The sequence below is a fragment of the Protopterus annectens genome, chromosome 8.part0 (assembly GCF_019279795.1).
Source record: "Protopterus annectens isolate FY-2018-M chromosome 8.part0, PAN1.0, whole genome shotgun sequence".
In the NCBI taxonomy this organism is placed as follows: Eukaryota; Metazoa; Chordata; order Ceratodontiformes; family Protopteridae; genus Protopterus; species Protopterus annectens.
The window spans coordinates 172546501-172559189 of NC_056741.1; the positions used below are offsets into that span (position 1 = coordinate 172546501).

At 40.4% G+C, this 12689-nt stretch overlaps 1 protein-coding gene across 1 annotated transcript in view; it reads left to right on the forward strand.

The window, feature by feature from the left end:
• Window positions 1-12689, forward strand: part of LOC122808691 (alpha-2-macroglobulin-like protein 1) — a 380174-nt gene that overhangs the window by 316102 nt on the left and 51383 nt on the right. The gene's annotated exons all lie outside the window — the stretch shown is intronic.

Genomic DNA, 12689 nt, shown 5'->3' on the forward strand with positions numbered 1-12689 from the left:
ATAAGGGGACAGATTGTTTTTTGTTGTTTGTGCTCTGTGACCTTTTGTTTTGTTTGGTGACATTGTTAGGGAAAGGATTTTTAGTAATATAATGTAGAAGGTTAGGGTTAGGGACAGTGGTAGGGTTAGGGTTATGATTAAGATCAGCATTAATGAGTAAGACAGTGCAGATGGGCAAAGCCATTTGAAGATGCAAGGGGTGCAGAGGGGCTTGACCTCCTTCATAAAGAATTCTTATTTATCCTTTTCAAGTTATGCTTTTCAGAACTGAACATCACCTTCATTTATGTCAACAAAATGCAGGGAAACAGTATCTATACCCATGTTTATAAACTTTTGGGTGACTTAAAATTCACCATTTCATGACATCCACCATGCTATGCTATAATGTACATGTACACACACACACACACACACACACACACACACACACACACACACACACACACACACACACACACCTGGGAAAGGCTGGCACAGATTTACTAGCTAAGACCCCTTCTGCCCAGAAAAATAAGATAGTTGCACTGCCACCAGAACCCCAAAGACAGCTACTCTAAGGCTGTTACAAGGATACCCAATTACACTGAGTGAAATTAATATTAATACAAATGGTAATGTTAACCAAACAGCAGGCTTGGCCACAGTGTCACCAATAGATTTAAGTACTCTCAGAGGTTAAAATATTCTCTAAAAGACCAGCCACAATGAAAAGTTTAAATAAATTTAATAATAAATAAGAAAATAACATAAAAATACTAAATATCTATTTACATTAAACACCAGAGTTTTGATCACAGGAAATATTAAAAATAACACAGGTGGATAGGTTTACACAGTTTACATAAAAACAATATAATTTTGGTATATTTTCCTGACTGATATAAAGAAATATTGTTCCCTGATTACTTACTAGAGCAAGGCAAAATGAAATAGGTGAGAGATCCTTCTATGTCAGGTTCCAAGAAACAGACTGCTCTGAGACTTCAGTCTCAGCTAGTATTAAAACGTTATTTTCATGATGGATTACAGAATGACATCACATACATTTGGACATCTGACTTCTGGTGCCCATGCAACCCTTCATTGCTAGAAATTGCCAGGATTTAGCACATATGTGTTAATAATACACACACACACACACACACACACACACACACACACACACACACACACACACACACACACACACACACACACACACACACACACACACACACCTACTCATTTCTCATCTTGTTTTCTATTACTCTGCATATTCATTTATAAAGCACCAGCTCCAGCTCTTTCTTGCAATGTGACAGAAGTTTAATACCTCTATACTGCCCACAGTTGTGAATGTCACTTTTGTTCTTCTACATTGTTTGTAGAATGTTATTCTCCAGTCATCTTGGATGCACCTTTCTCTCTATACTACTATAAGGACCCTCTAAAGGCATTGTTTCCCTAACTCACCAAACATTTTAATATATCTGCTTTGACCCCATGCAAATCTGCTGTTTTCAATTATTTATTTTCCTTAGTGCAGCTCTTACTTCTTCTAGGGTGGGCTCCTCTTCTTTCATCATAGGCTGTGTCTGGGACAGTACAGCTTCTGTAGAGTTGCCTACGCTCAGAAGCTGCTGGAAATACTCCTTCCATCTGCCATTGATATCCTGTGTGCTAGGTCACAGTTTGTTGCTGGCATCCCTTATAAAGAGTATCTGATGACTATTTTCATTATCTTTATGTCTTTGCCTTGTAACCTGAGAGAGATTTTTTGTGCTATTTGCTGAGTCACTTTCCTGAAGCTGGTAAGTGTCTCTGGTAAGCGTGGCCTCATAAGCCAGAGAGTGTGGGTTCGAGTCCCATCTGGGGTGATATAATCTTACTTGCTCTAATACTCGCTGAAAAGCACTAGGAAACCTTCATTTGTTACAAGCACTCACCTCTCCTTGGTAATGAGAAAATAGTCGTAGGCAATAGACAGTCTACAATTGCAAGTACCTTGTCAAAGCGTAAGGGAAAACAGGTCTTGTACTACACAAAGAAAGCACCTAACCAGGCATGTCCAAGGGTCAGCTTCCAGTGATTTCTCCTGTGCACCTGGTGAATCTGGGCATACTGGGGTAATGCAGCAATTGCTTCATGTACACAGACAACCCTCTCCTCCTGCCACCAAACACTACAACCTGTGAGAGATGCACTTACATAGCCAAACTGGAAGCTGAGCTCTCTGCAGCCAAGATTGTGCTAGACAGTCAAAGGAGAAGGTTAACACCCACACAACACCTCAAACATCACATAGTCCTACAAAACCTACACCACCAAAACCCATACATAGCAACACAAAACCCACATATGTGGAGGCTCTTAACATTAACCTGCCCAAGCAACAAGGACCTCTGAAGCTGAAACGCAAACAAACATTACCCCCAAATACAATCAAAGCATCACATAGCTCACAACACCAGTGTGCCACCCAACAGCAGCCCCTAAGGCAAGGCAACCTACCCAACACTTTAGTCATAGGTGACTCTATAGTCAGGCACACTGATGTCCCACTCACCAGGCTGAACAAGGAGAAAATTAGAGTTAGTTGCCTGTTGGGTGCCAGGATCCACCACATAACGCATGCACTCAAGTCACTCCACAACAGGTACAAATATGACTCTGTCATTGTCTTGAGACGTACCTCCCTGGACTACATGAAAAGACACATGGAAGAGTTCTCAGATCATGTAGCCCAGGCAGGTATGATCCTAGCCCTAAGCAGCAGCCTGCCATTGCCCAGAATGATACCACAGTATAAGGACAAAATGATTGACTTCAATAATTGGCTAAGCTTTTGGTGTCATTCAAAGGGGATCCAGTATCTGTCTGCCTGGGACGACATGATCGACAAACCATGATGCTTTGCAAGAGATGGTTTGCACCTGTCGCCCCTAGTTTTCAGGTTACTGTCTAAGGCTCTTGCCACTCCTATAGAGCCTTTTTTAGGCAAGGTTCAATGGACAAAACTACCACGGTAACGGGTACAAGCAAAATCTGAAGGTAATGCTACTCAGTGCTAGAAGTCTAAACCTCAACATGCATTCTCTCAAGGCTCTCCTAAAAATGGAGAACATTGATATCTGTGCAGTAATTAAGACCTGGTTCAAAACTCCAGAGAGCACCCCTGCAATACCAGGCTACAACTCATACCACACTTTTCGGCCACCAAACCATGACTGAAACACTAATGGTGGAGGAGTGTCCATATTCACCAGGGATATTCACACCTCCAGACTGGTTGCCCAACACATTGCATCTGAAATTCTCCAAGCGCAACTAACACTAGGTAAGACTGCAATACAAATTTTAGCTTGCTACAGATCCCCCACCATGCCCCAAGATTCTCACTACACCTTTCTAAACATACTGGAAAATATTAAGATACAACCAAACACCCTAATACTGGGTGATTTCAACTACCCTGCCATTAACTGGGAAAACTACTCCTGTACCAACACTTTTGCTCAATGGTTCTTGGAATTCATAAATTCCAATGCCCTGGAGCAACTAATTCATAGTCCCATTAGGGGTACCAATATTCTAGACTTGGTCATTACCAACATGGTGCTCCACACCAGTGGTCACCCCCTCATTGGTTAGATCTGATCATAAGCTAATCACCCTTGACATCCACATTCCACCCCCACCCCCTTTAAGGAAACCACTGTAAAAAAACTTCAGCCAAAGCCAACTTCATGCTTCTCAAGTCAGAAGTAACAAACTTCACGACACCCATGCAGATGGGAACTGGAAGTTCAACTGCTGAATCCAACACTAAGGTGCTGTACGAGCACATTCACTAATGCATGGACCAAGCCATCCCAAATAGAGCCAAGATGCTGTTCTCTAAAAACGGAAGCCAATCTGGGGGAACCCTGCCATAAACAAGCTATACAACAGAAGGAAGAAACTGTTACAGAAAAGAGGAAGAACCCAGGATTAAAAAAAAAACTCCCTCACCAGCCTCAGTAGAAAGCTGAGATCCCTTATAAAATCTTCTAAAGCTAGTTATGAAAACAAAATTGCCAAAGATTCCAAAGACAACCACAAGACATTCTATAGCTATGTCAACAATCTAAATGTCAATACTCAGATCTGCTGTGAGCTACAGCAGAATGGCACTAGATATACGGATCCCAAGGATATTTCCAATATCCTGACAGATAGATTCAGTGCCAACTTCACCCCGTCTCACCCCATAAAGGGCACATCTCAATACCAAAAGAATGCCAAATTCCAGTAATGACAGCCACTCAGGTAAAAAACACATTCTCCAAAGCCAAAAATACAGCATCCATGTGACCAGATGACATCCTGGGCTGTGTACTGCATGAACTACAAAATGAACTGGCACCTCACCTATGTGTCATGTTTAATCATAGCCTCACCTTAGGCTTTGTGCCCACAGAGTGGCACACAGCTACAGTCATCCCACTCCACAAGGGGGGGTCCACTTTGGATCCTGGGAACTACCGTCTCATCAGTCTGATGAGCCTGATCTGCAAAGCCATGGATATTATCATGGAACTTATAAACAAAGGCACCAGCAACCTTCAAACACTGGACCCCACCCAGTTTGGGTTCATGAAGGGATGATCTTTTTTCCTTAACCGGATCAACTTCTTTGAATCAGTCTCCAGAGCCATGCACAAGGGTAAGGTGGTTCATACAGCAAACTTGGACCTCACTAAGGCTTTTGACACTATCCCTCACTCAGGAATCATAGATAAACTTACTAAGCTGGGAAATAATCCATACATCACTCGATGGGTTGCAAACTGGCTTACTGCTAGAACACAGACTGTAAAAGTAGCTGACTCCAAATCCAGCTCCAGACAAGTGACAAGTGGTGTACAACAGGGTTTTGTCCTGGGACCACTCTTCTTTGGCATCTACTTCTCTGAATACAGGCCAACACTAAGGAATTCTGGCTTACAAAGTTTGCAGATGACTGCAATTCAGGAGCCATTACTGAATCCCCAAATGATATGGATATGCTACAAAAGGGCCTTACCGAAACAGATGCCTGGTACCAGAGCCATAGGCTCAAGCTTAATGCCAAAAAATGTATAGTTGTCCCCTTTGGGAAAAAACACATACCTGTGAACTACCACATAGTTGGCAGTACACTAAACACCGAAAGTGTGATAAGAGACCTAGGGACACAGGTGGACAGTGGTCTCACCTTTGATAACCACATAACCACAACAGGTAGAACATCCTTTTACGTAGCACACCTCATCAATAAGGGCTTTTCATCCAGCAAAAAGGAGGTCATTGTCCCTCTGTACTCATCCCTCATTAGACCCATTATAGAATACAATGCCACATTTGGTTTGTAACTCACAAGACATCTGCAACAACTAGCAAGACCACAGAAATACCTCACAAAAAGAATTACAGGCCTAAAGCAGATGCCTTATGCTGACCGTCTAAAGAAACTCCAGCTATACTCTGTCGCATATCGCCTACCCAGAGGTGATCTCTGCCTAACATACAAGGCCATGTCAAATCCAGAGTTGTTGGACATGCTACACTTAAAGAGATCCCAATTCCGCCGAGCCACATGCCCCAGGGATCTTAACCTTGTCATCACGATGAATAGAACATGGTGGAGGGATAGGTTTCCGACCCAGAGACTCCCCATACTCTGGAATAGGCTGACCATTCATGTCAGGCAGTGCGCCTCAATGGCCGTCTTCAAGAGGAACATTGACAATTGGATGGGAGATAGGAAATTCACCCTGGGGATCACATCGGTAACCATGCTAGACAGGGTTCCAGGAAAGTAAATGTCTGTGGAAAGCAATAGCCAGGGAATCATTATGGCTAGGCTTGTACAGGCCCTAGAGCCAATAGCGTAGTACCTACCTATGAACCTATGATGCCTTGTTCTTTGTTATTGCAACTGGTCTCTTAGCCTCTTTGTTGGCCAACAAATATACATTCTTAGCCTGGTCTAACTCTTTTATCTCACACTTTTTCCTACACTCCTTTCTTTTAATGACTTCCTGGACTTCACCATTCCACCATCCACCCATCCTTATGTACCTTATTTCTACACATAACTCAATTACACATCTGCTCTGTAGTCCTCACACATGCTGTTTAGAGGCACTGCCATTCTTCTTCAACAACACATCTTTCCTCCTCTTCCTGAGGTGCTACAGTCATAAGTATTTTCTTGAACTTGTCTGCTTTCTCTACAGTCAGTTTCCAAGTCTTTCAGCCTGGTCTCTGTTGATCTTAAAGCCTTCGCTGACCACTGCTTGCAGCTGACTGTGCCAACCAGTGATTTATGTTGGGGACTGACTGTTTCATTGGGGATGACATAGCAATTGCTGATTCTTTTCAAATGCCCTCTCATTACTAAGAGGAAGTCTGAATGGCATGTTGGCCAATACTGTATGTGATTGTCTGTCTTCCTGATCCATGTGTTGGCCACCATCTAGCTATTTTACAGACAGAGTTCTAAAATGGCTTCTACTTCTTTACTCCTGTTGCCCCAGCCATCTGGACTCAGTAGTCCCAATATCCTGTTATGTCTGTCCTCATATGTGCACTCATGCCCCCCCCCCATTATCAACACTAGCTCATGTTGTCATGTTTAATCTTGTAAGTCTTGCAACTTCTGCCTGAATGTCATCTTTTCTTCACTGTTATAGGCCTGCTGTGAGGCATAGGCTGAGATAATGAATACTCACCATCTGGAGTCTGTTTGTCATGAATTTGTCACTAATCCTGATGACATCCCTCATTGACTTCTGAAACCTCTTCCTCACCTGAATTTCCGCACCATTTCTTGTCTGTCCTGCTACTGAGTAGAAGACTCTGGGCCAGCAGAGCTGACTCCTAGAGCAGTTTTCTATGCAACTTTCCCCCCAGTGGGTACCATACAGAGTATGCGCTGGTGCCCACAACTGTATTTTGGGTGATTTTGAGGTAGAAATACCTAACATGTTTTGGGGAGGTGGGAGTATCCCCACCGAGAAAAAGGAGAGCATGCAAACTCCACACGAGCAATTGGTCAATATTTAGGATCAAATTTTATACCTTATACATGGGAGGCAAAGATCTTAAAAATTATGCCACCTGTGTCCTATCCAAATACCTCTCATCCCAGAATCCCTGACAGTTTCCATTAACACTAAGGAACAAGTTTTTAAGGTGTTACCAAACACCAAAAACACTTCTTTAATGGGTGTTGACAACATACACTGGTGCTTTATAAATGGTGTCAAGCTTGCTTTTGGTGAACTGCTTCTTAAAGTGTTTAACTTATATGTTACCACAGACTATACTATTGAGTCATGATACATTGAAATGGTGATTCCCCTCCACAGGGTGCCCCTACCAAGGACCATGGAAATTATAGACCAATCCACCTTACTAGTCTGATCTGTAAAGCTATGGAGTGTATCATAAGCAATCTCATTAATTATGATATTAAGAGTTTCATCAGACATGACTGACAATAATTTGGCTTCATGGGGTTGATCATGACTATTCAATGTTGTTAACTTCTTTAGAGTCCCATGCAAGCTGTCAACAGTGGTCATGCTGTTTATACAGACTGTCATGATCTGGCCAAAGCATTAAATACCATACCTTATATCAGAATTGTAAGGAAGCTATCTGTCATAAACATAAGTCCTTATGTGTTAAGATTGGTAGTAAGTTTATTGAATGACAGAATGCAGATACTTCCTGTTGCAGATGTCTCTTCATATAGTTCTATGGTAACCAGTGTAGTTCCTCAGGTGTATGTATTGGGTCATCTTTTGTTTGACATCTATTTGTATGATCTCCAAACCAGGACCATTGGTTACCCTAATTCGCAAACAACTGCAGACTGGGTGTGATTGTCAAAATCCCCTCAGGTATATGTGCCTTCAGAAAAAAAATACTTACCATAGTTAATACCTGGTGTGTAGATAGTGGGCTTAAAATGAATGCAAAAAGTGTTGCATTGTTTCTTTTGGAAAAACACAACTAGCCACAACATTCCTTATAAATAATACTCCCTTACTAAATGAAAACATAATCAATGATGAGGCCAGCTTGCTTACTGTAGACAGGAAGTCTTTTTACGTATCACAATGTATACCCAAGGAATTTTTGATTAGATCCAAAGATGTTATTCTTCCTCTATATTTAGTACTGATCAAAACCATTATAGATTACAGTACTCCCTTTGGGAAGTGCTTCTTTTGACATATAAACAGACACAAAAAGCCTTACATGTTCTTAACCAAAAATGGCTCTAGTCTTAAAAACCTTAGCTACCAGGAGAGGTTGGGAGTCCTTTTCTTGAACTCTATATCTTGCTGGCTCCATAGGGGGTGATCTGTGCTTCTCTTACCATGATGTTACAGATCTTTTGGCCCTTTACCTGCTATATCTGAGTATGTCAAACACTGCTGCTAATTGGAGAACCAGAGGCCTGAACCCTTGTCAGCAGATAAACAGACTGGAGAGCAGATAAACAGAATGTGATGGAGAGGAGAGGTAGAGTCATTACCCAGAAACCCCCCACTGTCTGCAATAAACTTCTTCTGCAGGTTAAGTAAGGTTACTGAATACCTTCTTTCAAACTAAACCTGGATGATGGATGGCTGCTATCAAATTTATTTCAGGACTTACTGGCCTCTTCCTCCTTGAGAAAGGAGGTCATACACAAGGGTTATTTTTTTCTGGGAATACAGTTTATTACACTGAAATAGCTTTGAAAGTACTATAAATCCTATTCTGTGAATCCTATGACTCTCCCGCAAACACTTGAGCCATAGTTAGGGCTTTATCCCTCTATGATGGTGCTGGTGAATTTCTTGTTAAACATGATCACTTTGTTTATTAATTGCATTTTGAATTTCTTGTTAAACATGATCACTTTGTTTATTAATTGCATTTACAAAGTGTTCTGTGTTCTTACTTTTCATTATTTGATTAGTTTCTATAAATCCAGTCTAGCCAAAATGAAAAGTCCCAAGATACAAGCTATATCAGCTGGGAAACTGATTTAACTAGCTGTTACTGACTGCCAGAAAACAAAAATTAAATCAAGAGAAGGGTAAACTGTTGACACTAAAAAAATTAAAAAAACACGCTTGATTAAAACAAAAAAAGTTGATTGCATACTGTGTGTTAAACTGTATGAGACAGCATGCTACTGGAAGAAAGAGTCAAATAATTTAACACTTTTGCATAACCCCATTTTTATTTAAACAACAAACATCTTTATTGAATTATCACTTAATGGCATAGACAATCATACATTTATATAAATGAAAACAAACCATATCAACATATTTTAATTGCAAACATTATACATGACATATAATGCACTTTCATGTCATTGTCATTTGAACATTATAGAGTTTGTTCAATTCCTGCCTTCTCTTAAAGCTCATTCCTCTTCCAAAACATTATTCTGCATATATTGCTCCCAGAATTCCCATGTTTTCTATGTAAAATCCCATTTTGCATTTATTTTATCTCTGGTAATATATTCACTATTTTTACTAGAGTTGGTTTAGAGTTTGAGTTCCATTTTCTAGTAATTGCTTTTTTGGCAGCCACCAAAATTATATTCAGCTGGCCCTACTATGTCTATACAATTCTGATTCTGTATCACAGCTCAAAAAATCATTTCCTTAGTTACATTAATCTGCTTACCCAGAATTTCTGACAAAGTAGTCTGCAGAGAATTTTGGAAGTCTGCCAACTCATTACAATCCCCAAAAAATATATTCCCAATTACCTCATCCTTGTCTATCACACCTCCAACATTTGCTGATTAACTGAGGAAAAATTCTTTGGCGTCTATTGGAGTATAAAAATACCCATACAAACATTTCCAAGAAAAGAATCCTAAATGTTTTAGACCTTGTTGTGTATTTGGGAGCCATACATATACCCTCACATTGTTTCTTTGTGAATTGTTTATTTAATCCCTCTTCCCAATCCTTTCTAACCTCCTCTGATTTATTCTTATAGTTATCATGCAATATTTTATATGCCCTACTGATTATCCCTTTTTAACAGCATCTTCTGTTCTAGATTCTCCTTTCTCCATTCCCATGTTAACTTAGTTCTTAGAATGCTTCCTGCTACTTTATGAATATGATGTTATGCATGGTTGTCATTCTTCTTAAGAATTTGCTTCCAAAATCCCAGTTTCTCCTTATTAATGCAGTTACTTAAGGGGTATTTCTTGCATTTCTAAAATGCTGCTCTCAAAGTACTTTACAAAAGGTCAGCAATAATACAACGATGATCTGCAAAACTGACAGTTGGCTCATGGGACAAGTGCTAGACTTACTAACTAATACATCTTCTGGAGTGAAGAAATCAGAAATGTTAATTGATCACAAAGGAAAATTAGTAAGAGATAACCTAGAATAGACGTCTGAGTGTTATTGAATTGAATGTAAATACTATGCTAGTTTATGACTAAGATGTTGATACCACTGGCTGACCATTTAAATCTAGTTTCGAGGCTCTAGTCTCAAATAAGAATTGAGGTCATGTGTGAAGCATGGACATCTGAGTACAGCATATATGACACACTATATAGATGGAGGGAGCCATTATTCAGGATGGAAAATGACCAAGGCTCCTTTTGCTATTCCTGGTTCTGATGCTATCCTATTGGTATACAGGTGGAAACAAGAGAACCCTAGAACATTAATCTTAAAAGATGAATATAAATTTCCTCTCTCTTGGTCAGTAATATCTTCCTATAGAGCTGTGGTGTATTGAAACCAGTTCTGTGTTAAAAAATCCCAGAAAACAAGGGTTAAATTTGAAGTTTGGCCATTGGAGGAACCAAAAGGAGACAGATGAGAATAGGTGGGTGATGCTAACAGTCTCATCCTTAGCCAAAACATTAATTTAATCCCAGAGCTGGAGCATCCATGAAAGTACAATTCTGGAAGTATGCTACAAACACAGAGAGATTCCAGACTGTGAACTCAGACAGGGAGTTATTGCACTCAAGTGATGCATTGCAGGTGCATGGGAGCATGCATCCATCTTGGGCATGACACAGTGAGCAAAACAACAAGATTTCTGGCCAAACAGGGGAAGGTTTTAGGCCTAGTATTCAAAACTTCCAATGGCCAACAAGGATGTGAGGCACTTAGTCCACTCTGTGCCTCCTGCTGGAATCATGCAGCATAGCATCTACATTTAACTCTGCAGTGGGAGCACTCAGGTTTGGTAGCAGCCTGGACTTATGATCCAGAAAGAAGGGATGACACGATAAGAAGTTGCATGCTATTTCTGTGCAGTGCAAACTCTGAATGTGCCTACTGGCTACTTTTGTACATTTGGTAAATTTGTTAATAGTTGTTAACATTGTGCATGTAAAATAGTATATAAATATATTTGTTATACTCTATAATTTGCTCTACTCTCCTTTACCAATCAGATTAACCATCTAAGTAACGACAACAGATTTGTTTCAGCCATATTCCTAGATCTATCAAAAGCGTTTGATATGGTGTCCGATAACCTACTCTTAGACACTCTGTCAACCTTATCCTTCGCCCACTCAACTACTTCATGGTTTACAAGCTATCTCTCTGACAGAAAACAATCAGTTAAATGGCAAAGTACACTATCTCCTCTATTACCAACTACTATAGGCATCCCACAAGGATCAATACTGGGTCCTCTACTATTCACCATTTTCACTAAAAAACTATATGCTTCCACTCTGCATGCATCACTTATACAGTACACAGATGACTCCACCCTAATCTGCTCAGCCCCATTCATAACCACTCTTCAAAAATCCTTCTGCTTTGTGGAACAATGGATTACCGATATCCAACTCATTCTAAACCCCAACAAGACCAAATTACTCCCTTTTCCCCCCCAATAAATCCAAATCCACACATCCTACCTTCATTATCACCTCCAAAAACGGGACCACAATCTCTTCCTTCCCTCACACTAAGCTGCTTGGGATTGAAATAGATAACAATCTGAACATTAATGTCCATATCTCACAAACTATCACAGAGGTACATAAGAAACTAGGAACCCTATACAAACACAAACAGTTCCTATCGGGCCAAGCTAGAATCTCCTTAGCCCAAACCCTCCTCTTGTCTACCCTAATGTATGCATCACCAATCCTAATTCATATCAGGAAAACAGACTTAAACAAACTAGAGTCGTGTTACAATAAAATTGCAAAATTCGCTAACAACTCCACTTGTAGAAGTCATCACTGTCTTGCCCTGAAGCAATTACAGTGGTTAGAACTCCTTCGGCTAATTAGCTATCACCAATTAGTCCTCACTTCAACATAATAAGAACCCCTCAGAAAACCCCAGCCTTAAACCAACTTCTAAACGAATATTTTACAAATCGCACTCTACGCTCATCCAACAAAACCCTGCTCTGCATAACCAAAGCCAATAACACTGCAGGGAAAAGTCTGTTCTCCCATACCATTGCTAGGAAATGGAATAACCTCCACCAAAGTATCTCCTCTGCACCATCCATCTCACTTTTCAAGACATCACTAAAGTCACACCTCTTGCAATCATGGCTCTGTCCCTATAGCACATACAATCTTTTCTGCTCTCCTCCTAACTTGCTATACCTCATCTCCTCACTGCTTACTTCAGCTATTCTGTACTACT